We start from the raw sequence: 12,388 nt of genomic DNA on the forward strand, positions 1-12,388 counted from the left end.
ATTAGATCACTACTACCAGTTGGGATGCAATTACAATTAAAGTTGTTCTAAAGTAATTATTCTGTATTTCTAAGTAGACAAAAACATTAATGATTTTTTTAGAAGTAAACTAAAACTAGCTGTGCTTAACCCTTTTCAGAAATATGTAGGAATAAAAGAACTAATTTCAAGCCGTTAACACTTAAAACTTCAATAATACTTTCAAAATAAAGGCTTATTCAAAAAAATAAGGAAGCAAATTTAGTTGACATGAAAGAATCTCACTTGTCAAATATTGATTTTTCCATGTCAGGAAAGGATTGAAAATTTATGTGCATGGGTTTTTCATGAGAATAAGGATTACAAATGAGTTAGAGATTGATTTGTGTGCATTTAAGCAATTTTGGCACTATGAGACATAAACTATAGTCATCATTCAAATTATGAGAGCCAGGCTCATTATTCTTTAACATGTTGTCATTAGTGGTGGCATCTGTAGGCCTTAGAGAAATGCCAAAGATGCAGCGATGCTATGAAAACAAATTCAGCTTGCCTTTTAATACAAATTTTTCATCAGGAGCTGACTTTGGCAATAACGTTTAATAGCTCACCTACTTCTAGTTATGAAACCAAAAAAGATCTTTGCATTTTAAGTGTTTAATAAATTGTAGGACCTAATTTTTCTATGAATTATGTGGCCTAGAAAGGATTTTGTAATTAAGATCAGAACAATAATTATTTTGTTTGAGAATGGACAAGACAGAAATGATTTTGAGATCATTATACTACAGGGGCTACCTCTTATCCAGTCAGCATAGAGCTGAATTTGACACATATTGATCCCTGAGGTTCAAAAACACTTAAAATTCAGCTAATAAGTACAAGGTTGGCAGTACAAACCCCCCCAGAACTGGAAATTTCCTTTTGAAAGGTCATAGTCATAAAAACTCTTGACTACTATTGTTAGGTGCCCTCCAGGAAGTTCCCACCCACAGTTATCGGAAGCACAACCTGGTCCTGCGCTGCCCTCACAATTATTCCAAATCTTGAGCCCCTTGTTGCAGTCACTGTGTCAGTCTATCTCATTAAGGCCTCCCCTGTTTTGCTGCCCCTCTACTTTGTCAAGCATGTCCAAAATATGTAAGACAAAATCTCGGTAGCCTTGCTCGAGCACTTGGAGTTTCCGTCTTCCAAGACACATGGTTCTACCCTGCAACACATGGGATTGCCATGCCACAATTTTACCAAGTAAAAACAGGACCAATGAATTTACATAATGGTTTATAAGTGATGAGATGTATCATGGACATATTTTAATAAACTTATTAAATGTATTTCACAGACTACTAAAGTAAATCAACATGTGAATATGTGAATCATAATAAACTATGGATTACCTTGAGAAGTGTGATGTGGTAGCTACATAATTTTGTGTCAACTTGAAGCTATAAGAAGTTTAGTTTGTCAATTAGGTTGCAACTTGATGATCTCATTTGAAGGTGCCACTGAGATAAATTTCCCTTTAGAGGCAGGCAAATCTCTTTCTATGCCTTTACTTTCCAGTTGATAGGCTATACTGAGACCTGTGCAAGCACTGGTGATGCTTCCGTTGTTGTTGGATCCACAAGTCTTTGCACCCACCAAACTGTTATCTTTCTGTATTCCGCATTAATGCAAGTGCTTCATGAAGCTGAAGAGGGTCTTATTGGCTAGTATCAGACTTATGGACTTGATCTGGACTGACTAGGATGCTTGCTTGGTATATAATTACTTCTTGATATAAAGCTCTTTTTCATACATTTACAAGTGTCCCTGAATTTATTTCTCTAGTCAACCTGGCCTGACAAATTCTAGTAGCAGGAGTATGGTGATAGAAATTCAAATCATAAAGGTGGAGAGTGGATGCTTGTTTGACCTCTGCTTCGTGATAGTTTTTCGTCTTTGTCTAGCCAGTGGTCAGTTAGGCCTACACTTTTTACTTGATTGTTTTCTGGAAATAACATGGGATGTTAGTTTTGATTATTTTCTTTGATTATTGTCTTTGGTTTTTCCTGTATGAAATGTTGGAAATTTTTATGATTAATGTAAATTTTGAGCTCAGGGAGAAAATTGTCTTTTGAACTCTCTGAGACCATGCTACAAAGTCAAAATGGCTGACAAAAGATCAAAATGGCTGACAGAAGGCCCCACCCTGGCTTGATGCCAGCAGGGGCCATGTTGGTATAGCTTAGAAGCATATAAACGATGTAGTTTAGATAAGGATTGAATTAGACTGTTTTTAAGAAAGTGTTTAGGATCTGACTGTACTAAGGATACTAATTTCTTCTACTTATTGCTGTAATGTGTCTTAGAAATGATTATTGGGAAATACGAATAGAGAGTTTATAAGCCAACTGCCTTCCGACATTAAATTCAATCTTGAAATGGGTATAAGATATACCTGTAAAGAGGCTTTAAAATGATAAGTCCCACTCAGTGCTTGAGTGCTCTGGGCATTTGTCCAGATTTGCTGAGAGCGCCATTGAGAGACTGAAGAAAGAGAAAAGAGCCCTTTAATATTTTAATTTTGAACTAGCGGTTCGCACCCAAAGCTAGAAAAGAAAAAATGAAGCCATGAAGAAACTCTCCTCTCTAGGACTAAAAGATCAAGAGATCTTGCAGGCAGCCTGAAAAGCTTGGATCAATTTTTTCAGTAAAAGTGGGAGAAAAGCAGCAACAGAGAGAGAGGTTGAGTCTGATACCATGAACTTAGTTCACAGGGACTAGAGAAGACAAGAGCAAGTTGGCTGGTCCGAAGTTTAAAGAGTTGTGCGGAACCTGTGCCTATGGTATGACCTAACCCAATGGGGCTAGGTTTGTTGAAAATTTGTGAAGGGTCCCATGGTTGAAAGGGAAGGCAGCCAGCAAGCACCCCGGTGAGGCTAACTGTTATGCTACAGCCCGCATTAAGGTGACTAGAACCTGACCAGACGTAGATAAGAATTTTGAGCCTGTGAGTTGCTGAAAATTGCTGTTGACTTTATAGACAGCCTGTCTTGATTTGACTTGCTTATTTATTTTGACGATTTTACAAATATAGTGAAGCTTCTTCACATCAAAGAACATGTGTATCTCCTCAGCGCACTGGGTTGATATAAAGGGGCAGTGTATAATTTGGATACCCAAAATGGGGAGGATACAGGTATGAAATGGCTGCCTTATAAACTTTCATAGGTGGGGAAATATGTTGTTCATAGAATTATAGGTTTAGAGTGGAGGTGTGCACGTACATACAACTGTTAAGCATAGAATATTTTTGTTTTGTTCAGTTATATAATATTATGTTTAAATGAGGCTGGCACTTTTTGAGTTGTATGCATTTTAATTGTATGCTGTTAGGCACAAATATGATTTCACTATTGTTTTTGTTTTAAAAGTTGTGTAAAAGTGTCGACAAGAGGATGTCTGTGGTAGTTACATAAATTCAAGTTTCCAAGATAGGCGAAGTTTAGCTTGTTAATCAGGTTGCAGATTGATGACCTCATTTGGAGGTGTCAACGAGATAAATGGCTCTCTGGAGGCAGGCACTCTCTCTCTATGCCTTCACCTTTCTTTTGACAAGCCAGGTCGACGCCTGTGCGAGACTCGGAGGTGCATCCACTGCCATTGGATCTATAAGACTTTGCATCCACTGACTGGTGATCTTCCTGCATTCTGCATCATTGTGTGTGGCTGTGTGGGTTTGAAGGGGGATTTATGGAGTAGTGTTGGATATAAGTAGTAGTATTGAATTTATGGACTTGATCAGGACTGAGTTGGGATGTTTGTTTGATATATAATTACTTCTTGCTATAACGCTCTTTTTTATACATATATGAGTGTCTCTGGATTTGTTTCTCTAGTCAGCCCGGCCTAACACACATGAGAATTCCAGAATACTTCATTGTGGTCATGTGGAAATTATACATGGATCAATAGCAGTTGTGTGAACAGAACAAGGACACACTGCATAGTTTAAAATCAGAAAAGATTCAATTTATATGATGAGAAAATAGTCCGAGAAAATGGTTTATATGAAGAAGAATGTGACATTTGTGGAAGGCTAATTAAGAACCTGAAATAGGCAGATGACACAGCCTTGGCAGCTGAAAGTGAGGAAGACTTGAAGCACTTATTGATGAAAATCAGACATTGCATCTTTAGTATGGATGACAACTCAATGTAAAGAAGACCAAAATCCTCACAACTGAGCCAATAGGTAGTGTGATGATTAATAGAGAAAAGGGTGAAGTTGTCAAAGATTTTGTTCTGCTTGGATTCTTTTTAAGTCCCGTCCGTTAAATAACAAAAAAAACCCCAAAATGGAAAATACGGGGGCAAGGGAAGAGGCCCCTGGGCCAGGGGTGCGGGGAGCCCTGCTCACGGCACCAGGCCCAGCCGCAGGGCCCCCAGGGTATTGCTGTTGCTACGAGGTGGGGGGGGGGGCAGCGATTGTCCTGTGGGAGCCACCGTTCACTTGGGTCCAGGACCCTCACTTCTTCTGGGGGGTGCTCAACTTCTGCATGCCCCGGATCTTGTCCAGCAGGCCAGAGATGAAGGCCTCAGTGGGTTTGTAACAGTCAACCAGCAGCTCCTTGCCCCTGGCTGCACGGGTGTCATCAATCTCCATGTCTAGCAGCTCACCTACGTCAATCTCCAGCTCCGGGATCTCCTCTTCCTGACAGTCATAGAGGCGCTTGAGCTGCTCCAAGATCCACTCCTCCAGGTTGAGACGCTTCCATAGCTCCTTGAGGTCATACTTGACGGTGACCTCACTTGGCGCCTCACTGGGCCGTCGTCCTCCCCGCCAGGACCCTCGCCCGCGGCCCCATGAGGGCTCTGGAAGTAGACGCGAGGCCCAGGCCGCCACTGCCCGCGCCGGGCGTGGGAACAGCCAGCGCCGCGCCCCCCGCGGGGCCGCTGTCCGCCAGGGCGGCCTCAGGGGCCACGTGCGCGCGCTGGGCCCCTCCCTGAACCGCCGCCTCCCGGCCGCCCGCCGGCTGGCTCCGCGCGGCTGGCTCGCATTAGCTCGCGGGCTCGGGTCGCGGGGCTCCGTGGCTCGGGCGGCTGCAGGGGTACCCGGGGCAGCGGCCTCTGCTTGGATTCTTAATCAATGTTCCTGGAAGCAGCAGTAAGAGATCAAAAGATGTGTAGCATTAGGTAAATCTGCTGCAAAAAGACAAAGAAGATGTGTTTGAGTACTAAGGTGCACCTGACCCAATTCACAGTAATTACAATTGCCTCATATGTATGTGACATTTGAACATTCAATAAGGGAGACTGAAGAAGAATAAATGTATTTGAATTGTGGTGCTGCAGAAAAAAATTAAAAGTACTCTCGTCTGCTCAATGGAAAACTGATCTGTCTTGGAAAACGGAAGGGCAGAGAGTCCCTAAAAAGCAATGATAGCTGGACTGTGTGCTACATACTTTGGACATATTGTCACAAGAGATCAGATCGTGTTGGATTAGGAAGAGGGACAGAGAAGTAAGGGAAAGCCCTCAAGGAAATGGATTGACACTGTGGCTGCAACAATGGGCTCAAAAGGAGGGTGCAGGACCAAACAGTGTTTCATTCTGTTGGGTCACTATCGGTAGAAACCAACTTGGTGCACCTAAAAAAATAACAAAGATAGTTTATTTAATAAATAGTAATTTTCAGGTCTTTCCGTGAGTTCATCGTATGTTTATAAGTGACTCTGGTGACACAATGGTTCACTGAAAGTTCAATTTTGAATTCAGTAGCCTATTCAGGGACATTGTGAAACATCACTGGCTTAACGACAGTGTGTATGTGAGGCTTTTTGTTTTATTTAAAGAAATGTTTTTATTTTTTTAATCATTTTATTGGGGGGTTCAAACAACTCTTATCACAATCCATACACACATCCACTGTGTCAATCACATATGTACATTTGTTGCCATCATCATTCTCAAAACATTTGCATTCTACTTGAGCCCTTAATATCAGCTGTTCATTCCCCCCCTCCCTCCCCACTCCCCCCCTACCTCATGAACCCTTCATAATTCATAAATTATGATTATTTTGTCATTTCTTACACTCTCTGATGTCTCCCTTCACCCACTTTTCTGTTGTACATCCCCCAGGGAGCAGAATATATGTAGATCCTTGTAATGCGTTCCCCCTTTCTAGCCCTTCCCTCTCCACCCTCCCAGTATCGCCACTCTCACCACTGGCCTCAAGGGATCATCTGTCCTAGATTCCCTGTGTTTCCAGTTCCTATCTATACCAGTGTATATCCTTTTGTCTAGCCGGATTTATATAGTAGAATTGGGATCATGATAGTGGGGCGGGGAGGAAGCATTTAGGAACTAGAAAAAAGTTGTATGTTTCATCATTGCTACACTGCAGCCTGACTGGCTTGTCTCCTCCCTGCAACCCTTCCATAAGAGGATGTCCAATTGCTTACAGATGGGATTTGGGTCTCCACTGCGCACTCCCCCTCATTCACAATGATATGATTTTTTTGTTCTTTGATGCCTGATATCTCATCCCTTTGACATCTCATGATCACACAGGTTGGTGTGCATCTTCCATGTGGGCTTTGTTGTTTCTTGTTTACCTATAAGACCCCAAACACTATATCTTTTGATAGCCTGGCACCATCAGCTTTCTTCACATTTGCTTAGGCACACGTTTGTCTTCAGTGATTATATCAGGAAATTGGACACCCATTGATATGATTTTTAGTTCTTGATGTCTGCTAACTGGCCCCTTCTACACCTTGTGGTCAGACAGGCTGGTGTGCTTCTTCCATGTGGGCTTTGATGCTTCTCAGCTAAATGGCTGCTTGTTTATCTTCAAGCCTTTAAGACCCCAGACACTATATCTTTTGATAGCTATATCACTATATCTTTGGCACCATCAGCTTTTTTCACCACATTTGATTATGCACATTGCGATAGCTTATTGTGCCAGCCTGGCCGACAAACACAAGTAGGATTAATTGAAGGGCAGAGGGATAAGTGGTTCGGTGAGCCTCGTCTTGCTTGTTCTGTGCCTCAATTTAAAGGGGTACACTACCTGTGGTTTGCCTAGCCTGTGGACTGTGTCGCTGTAAATTGAGGTCCCTTTAATCCCACAGGATTGGAATCTTCATCTCTAGAGCTGGGGACCGACAGTTGGTGACAGTTGGTGACTTGCCTTGCTGTTTGCTCCCTGGGTATATATAGCCCAGCTCTCTCTACAGAAAGGGACTGGCAACTGGCAGCTCTCAAGCCTTAAAGGACTGCTCGTATCTCACTGCTTTATAATTTAACTGTTAATTTCTTGTATTATCTACCTGTATATAATTTACCGGTTCATTTCTTATATTATATATCTATCTTTATAAATATATTTATATATAATTACTAGCAATCTGCTTTGTCTCTCTAGAGAACCCTGTCCAACACACACATATTTTTCTTCAGTAATCATGTCGGGAAGATGTGCATCCTGGAATGCCAATTTAATAGAACAACGAGTTCTTGCATTGAGTAAATGCTTGATTGGAGGTCCAATGCCCATCTGCTGCCTTAATACTAAATCTATAAATATATGCACATATATCTGTTTCCCCGCACTCTTATATAAAGATACTTACATATGTACATTTAAGTATTTAGACCTCTATAAATACCCTTGTCACCTAGTTCTTTCCTCTATTTCCTTTCACCTTCCTCTTATCCCACTATCATGCTCAGCCTTCATTTGGGTTTCAGTAATTTCTCTCTGTTACATTTCCCTTGTTGAATTCCTACCAGGCCTCTCACGCCCTCCTTGCCACTGATTTTGGATCACTTGTTGCTCCCCTGTCCCTGGTTTGGTCAACACCACCTCTTTATCCCAGTCTCCCCCTCTCCCATGTCCCCCCGGAAGCATTAGTCCCATTGTTTTCTCCTCCAGATTATTCATCCAGTCTATCTTATCTGGATATATCTGTAGAGTTAATAATATGAACCAAAAATCAAGTCATAACAAGATAGGCGATGAGTGAGAAAACAGCGATGACAACAAAAAAGGAAACCAATTACCCATAGAAGAATAAATTAATTAAAGAAAAAAATTGAAAAGAAAGAAAAACTTGTAAATAGATCAAGGTTTGATTTTTTATTTCTAGGAGTGTCCTTTAGTCAGGTCTGATGGGGTATCATGCTTTGGCCCCAGAGTCGGTCCTTTGTACTCACTCGGGGGCTCCCTGCCCTGCTGCTCCCAAGGTTGCTTTGTCGCACACTTTTAGTGGTTTGCCTCAGTGTCACAGGGTCAGTCTGGGCCTGTACCGACACTGAGTCTCCAGTGATGTCCCCCTTAGGGCCCTGGGCTACCAAAGGACTGCCTGTCTCGTAGTGGGATCAGCCATATTGTCCACTCTGTCTATTGGCTGTTCTGATTGGGGTTATCGTCCTCCAGGCCTAGTGGGTCAGGTCGTGCTCCACTCTCTCTTCCTCCCCCTTCATTTGCTCCCATTTGCTCTAATCAGACATGCCCCTCTACCCTAGCTGCAACTCCCGTGTCATCTTCTCAAGTAAATTCTTCTCGGGGGAGGGGCAGTTGTCCATGTAGCTGGTATGGGGACTGAGCCATCAAGCTCCTCCAATAACCCCCACTCCTTGTCTGCAGGCTGCATTCCTCTGGCACTGGCTTTAAATCTGATCCCTCTTTCCCTGTGGAGACACATAACAATGCCCTCCCTTTGGGTGGGTGAGTGCCCTATTCCCCCAACACACATCTTCTTTTTTTTTTCTTTTCCTTTCCTCCCTCCACCCCCTTTTTAGTTGGCTACAATATGTACCCCTGGATTTGGTCTGACCCCTGCCATACTACCTGGACCTCACCCCTGGAATGTTTGTACACAGTAGATTTTTTTCCCTGTGCCCTTTTTGTATTTGCCTTCCTGTTCTTTCTTTTTTTTCCTTAATGTAAACTTAGCTCAGCGGACTCATGTTATACTTGTTCTTTTGTGTTTAGCTTACTTCACTTAGCATAATTTCCTCCAGTTCTTCCCATGTGGCAATGTACTTCATGCGTTCATCACTGCTTTTTAGCGATGTGTAGTACTCCATTGCATGTATGTTCCACAGTTTTTTAATTCATTCGTCTGTTGATGGAAATTTGAGTAGTTTCTAACTCCTTGCGATTATGTACTGTGCTGCAATGAACATTGGAGCACAGATGTCTGGCCATGGGTTGTTTCTTGCCTCTTCTGGGTATATGCCCAGTAGGGGGATTGCTGGATCATATGGTATATCAATTTCCTTCTGTTTGAGAAATCGCTATATCGATTTCCATGGTGGTTGTACATACCTACAGGTCCACCAGCAGTGGATGAGAGTTCCTATCTCCCCACAGCCCCTCCAACACTTGTTGCTTTCTGATTTTTTGAATTGGGCTACCTTTGAGGGTGTTAGGTGATATCTCATAGTTGTTTTGATTTTCATTTCTCTTATGGCTAATGATTGGTGACATTTTCTCATATGTTTATTGGCCATTAGAATTTCAGACTCTGTGAAACTTCTGTTCAGGTCCTTTGCCCACCTCCTCAGTGGGCAATTAGTTTTTCTCTTATTGTAAGCTTGCAAAGTATTGTAGATTTTAGTAATAAGGCCTTTGTCTGATGTGTCATTGCTGAATATGTTTTCCCAGTCAGTGGACTCTCTTATTACTCTATTGGTGAATTTTTTTCGATGGTTCTCAGGTTTGTCCCAAATCCCTCATTAATGGCCCTAATTGTTTGGGGTTTTAACTCAACGGCTGTAATCCACCTTGAGTTTATTCTTGTGCATGGAGTGAGGTAAGGGTCTTGCTTCATTTTTCTGCAGGTAGATATCCATTTTTCCAGCACCAGTTATTGAAGATGACATCAGCTTTCAATTTAATATTTTTTGCGCCCTTATCAAAGATCAGTTGTCTGTATGCTGATTTTTTATTTCTGGGTTTTCAGCGCTTTTCCATTGGTCTGAATATCTGTCATTATGCCAGTACCACACTGTTTTGACTACTGTGGCTGTATAGTACGTGCTAAAATCAGGTAAAGCAAGCCCTCCTACTTTGCCCTTTTTCTTGAGGAATTCTCTGCTAATTCTGGGCTTCGTCCCTCTCTATATGAAGTTGGTAATCTGTTTTCCAATTCTTTGAAAAAGGATGGTGGTATTAGCATCGGGATAGCATTGAACTTATATGGTGCCTTGGGCAGAACTGACATCTTTACTATATTGAGTCCGCCAATCCACAAGCATGGGAAATTCTTCCATTTGTGAGGTCACTCTTGATTTCTTGAAGTAGTGTTTTATAATTTTCCTCATACAAATCTTTCATTTTTTTGTCAGGTATATCCCTAGGTATTTAAATTTGTGTTTGGCTATTGTGAAGGTTACTACCTTTTTAATCATGTCTTATCTGATGTGTAGAGCAGTCCAATAGACTTCTGTTTATTGATTTTGTATCCCGCCACTCTGCCATATTCCTCTATTGCTTCCAACACTCCACTTGTGAAGTTTAAGGGATCTTCGATTTATGGAATCATATCATCTGTGAACAATGAAAATTTCGCCTCCTCTTTCCCCAGCTGAATATGTTTAATACCTTTCCTTTGTCTTATATTGTTAGGTAGGACCTCCAATCTGATGTTAAATAGGAGCGGGGACAAGGGGCATCCTTGTCTGGTCCCCTTTTGCAGTGGAATTGTTTTAGTCTTTTCTCCGTTAACTACCATGTTAGCTATTTTTTTTTCATATATGGCTTGTATAATATTGAGGAATTTTCCTTCTATTCCTGTCTTTTTAATTGTCTTAAACAGGAATCCATGTTGGATATTGTCTAATGCTTTTTCCACATCTATCAATATTATCATGTGGTTCTTATCATTTTCCTGCCAATATGCTGAATAATGCTGATGGTCTTTCGTATGTTGAACCATCCCTGCATCCCTGTTATGAATCCCGCTTGGTCATGGTGAATTATTTTTTTAATATGCTTTTGTATTCTATTGGCCGGTGTTTTGTTAAGGAGTTTTGCATCGACATTCATTAGGGATATTGGTCTGTAGTTCTCGATTCTTGTGGCATCTTTGCCCACTTTAGGTATTAAAGTTATACTAGCTTCCTCGAAAGAGTTTGGGAGTTTTCCATATTTTTCTATGATCTGTAAGAGTTTGTATAGGATTGGTGTTAGTTCTTCCCTGAATGCTTGGTAGACTTCCTGTGAAGCCATCTGGCCCAGGGGATTTTTTGTTGATAATCCCTTGATTACCTTGTCTATTTTTTCCATTGCTGTGGGTCTGTTGATGTTCTTGACATCCATCTAGGATGAGTTTTATTTTTTATATGGTAGATAATGAATAAACATAGAGTAAATGTTTCTATTTATAAGGTGAACTTTACCTTTCCCAATGGGAAATTATTGCATTCTAACTTTGTACACCTTCACATAAAAAATAAAGTTGCTCCAGATTTCCTACTGACTTTCAATGAAATACTCTAGATTGTTTCTGTAATTCTAATGACAAAACCTAAGAAAGAACCTATGTTCTCAGCATGAAAGGTAAGAACTCCACGGAATCCGCGGTTCCCTCATATTTCTAAAATTCTAGACAACAGAACATGCTATATCTTGGTGTTGCCTGAGTGTCCAAATTAATTGATTTTACTGACAAGGTCAGATTCCTCTGTTTTTAAATTCACTACACACTGCTCAGAATGCAACCAAATTGGTCCTTTGAAAATGAAAACAGCACATTTTCTCTCCGTTAAAAAGAAATCTTTCAATTGTCACATTTCATGCAAAATAAAATGCAGAGCTAACCTTTTCTGATATTTGGAGTCCACAGAACTTTCCCCTTCTTTTCACCTCTCTTAGTTCGTCTTCTACGCTAAGTCTTCCCCTCGCTACTTAATTCCTTCTTTTTTTATAGATTTCTCTTTGCCCTAAATTGGCTATATTTCTGTCTGATTTTATTCCCTTTATTTTATCCTCCTTACTAACTCCTTCACTTTGAAAACTTCATTCAAATATCTTTTCTGAATGAACTCTGCCACGGTTACATTTAACACTTTTATGTCTGCAGCCTCTTCACGCTTAATATACATCCTCGATTCTGATTCCGTTTCCTCTTGAGGAGCACAATTGTTCTTTCTGGCATACTTAGTATCTTGTAGCATTCTATTTTTAACGTAGTATATGCCTCTCAGAGTCTTTGCATACGCCATTCTCCAGCAAATCCTCTTCTCCACTTCCACATTCTTTTGGTTAACTCATGCCATTTTTAGGTGGCATGGTGGTCATGCATTGGGTTACTAACTGCAAGATCAGCAGTTCTGAACCACCACCTCTCCATGGGAGAAAGACTGGGTGATTACTCCTATAAAGAGTTACATTTTCAGAATATTTCCA

The 12,388-nt window shown here is 41.1% G+C and overlaps 1 pseudogene; it reads right to left on the reverse strand.

Annotated features, from left to right (window-relative positions):
- Positions 1–4,311: 4,311 nt before the first annotated feature.
- LOC142442483 (protein phosphatase 1 regulatory subunit 14B pseudogene) lies at positions 4,312–5,022 on the reverse strand (annotated as a pseudogene).
- Positions 5,023–12,388: the final 7,366 nt, after the last annotated feature.

This window comes from Tenrec ecaudatus, chromosome 3, assembly GCF_050624435.1.
Source record: "Tenrec ecaudatus isolate mTenEca1 chromosome 3, mTenEca1.hap1, whole genome shotgun sequence".
Lineage (NCBI taxonomy): Eukaryota > Metazoa > Chordata > Mammalia > Afrosoricida > Tenrecidae > Tenrec > Tenrec ecaudatus.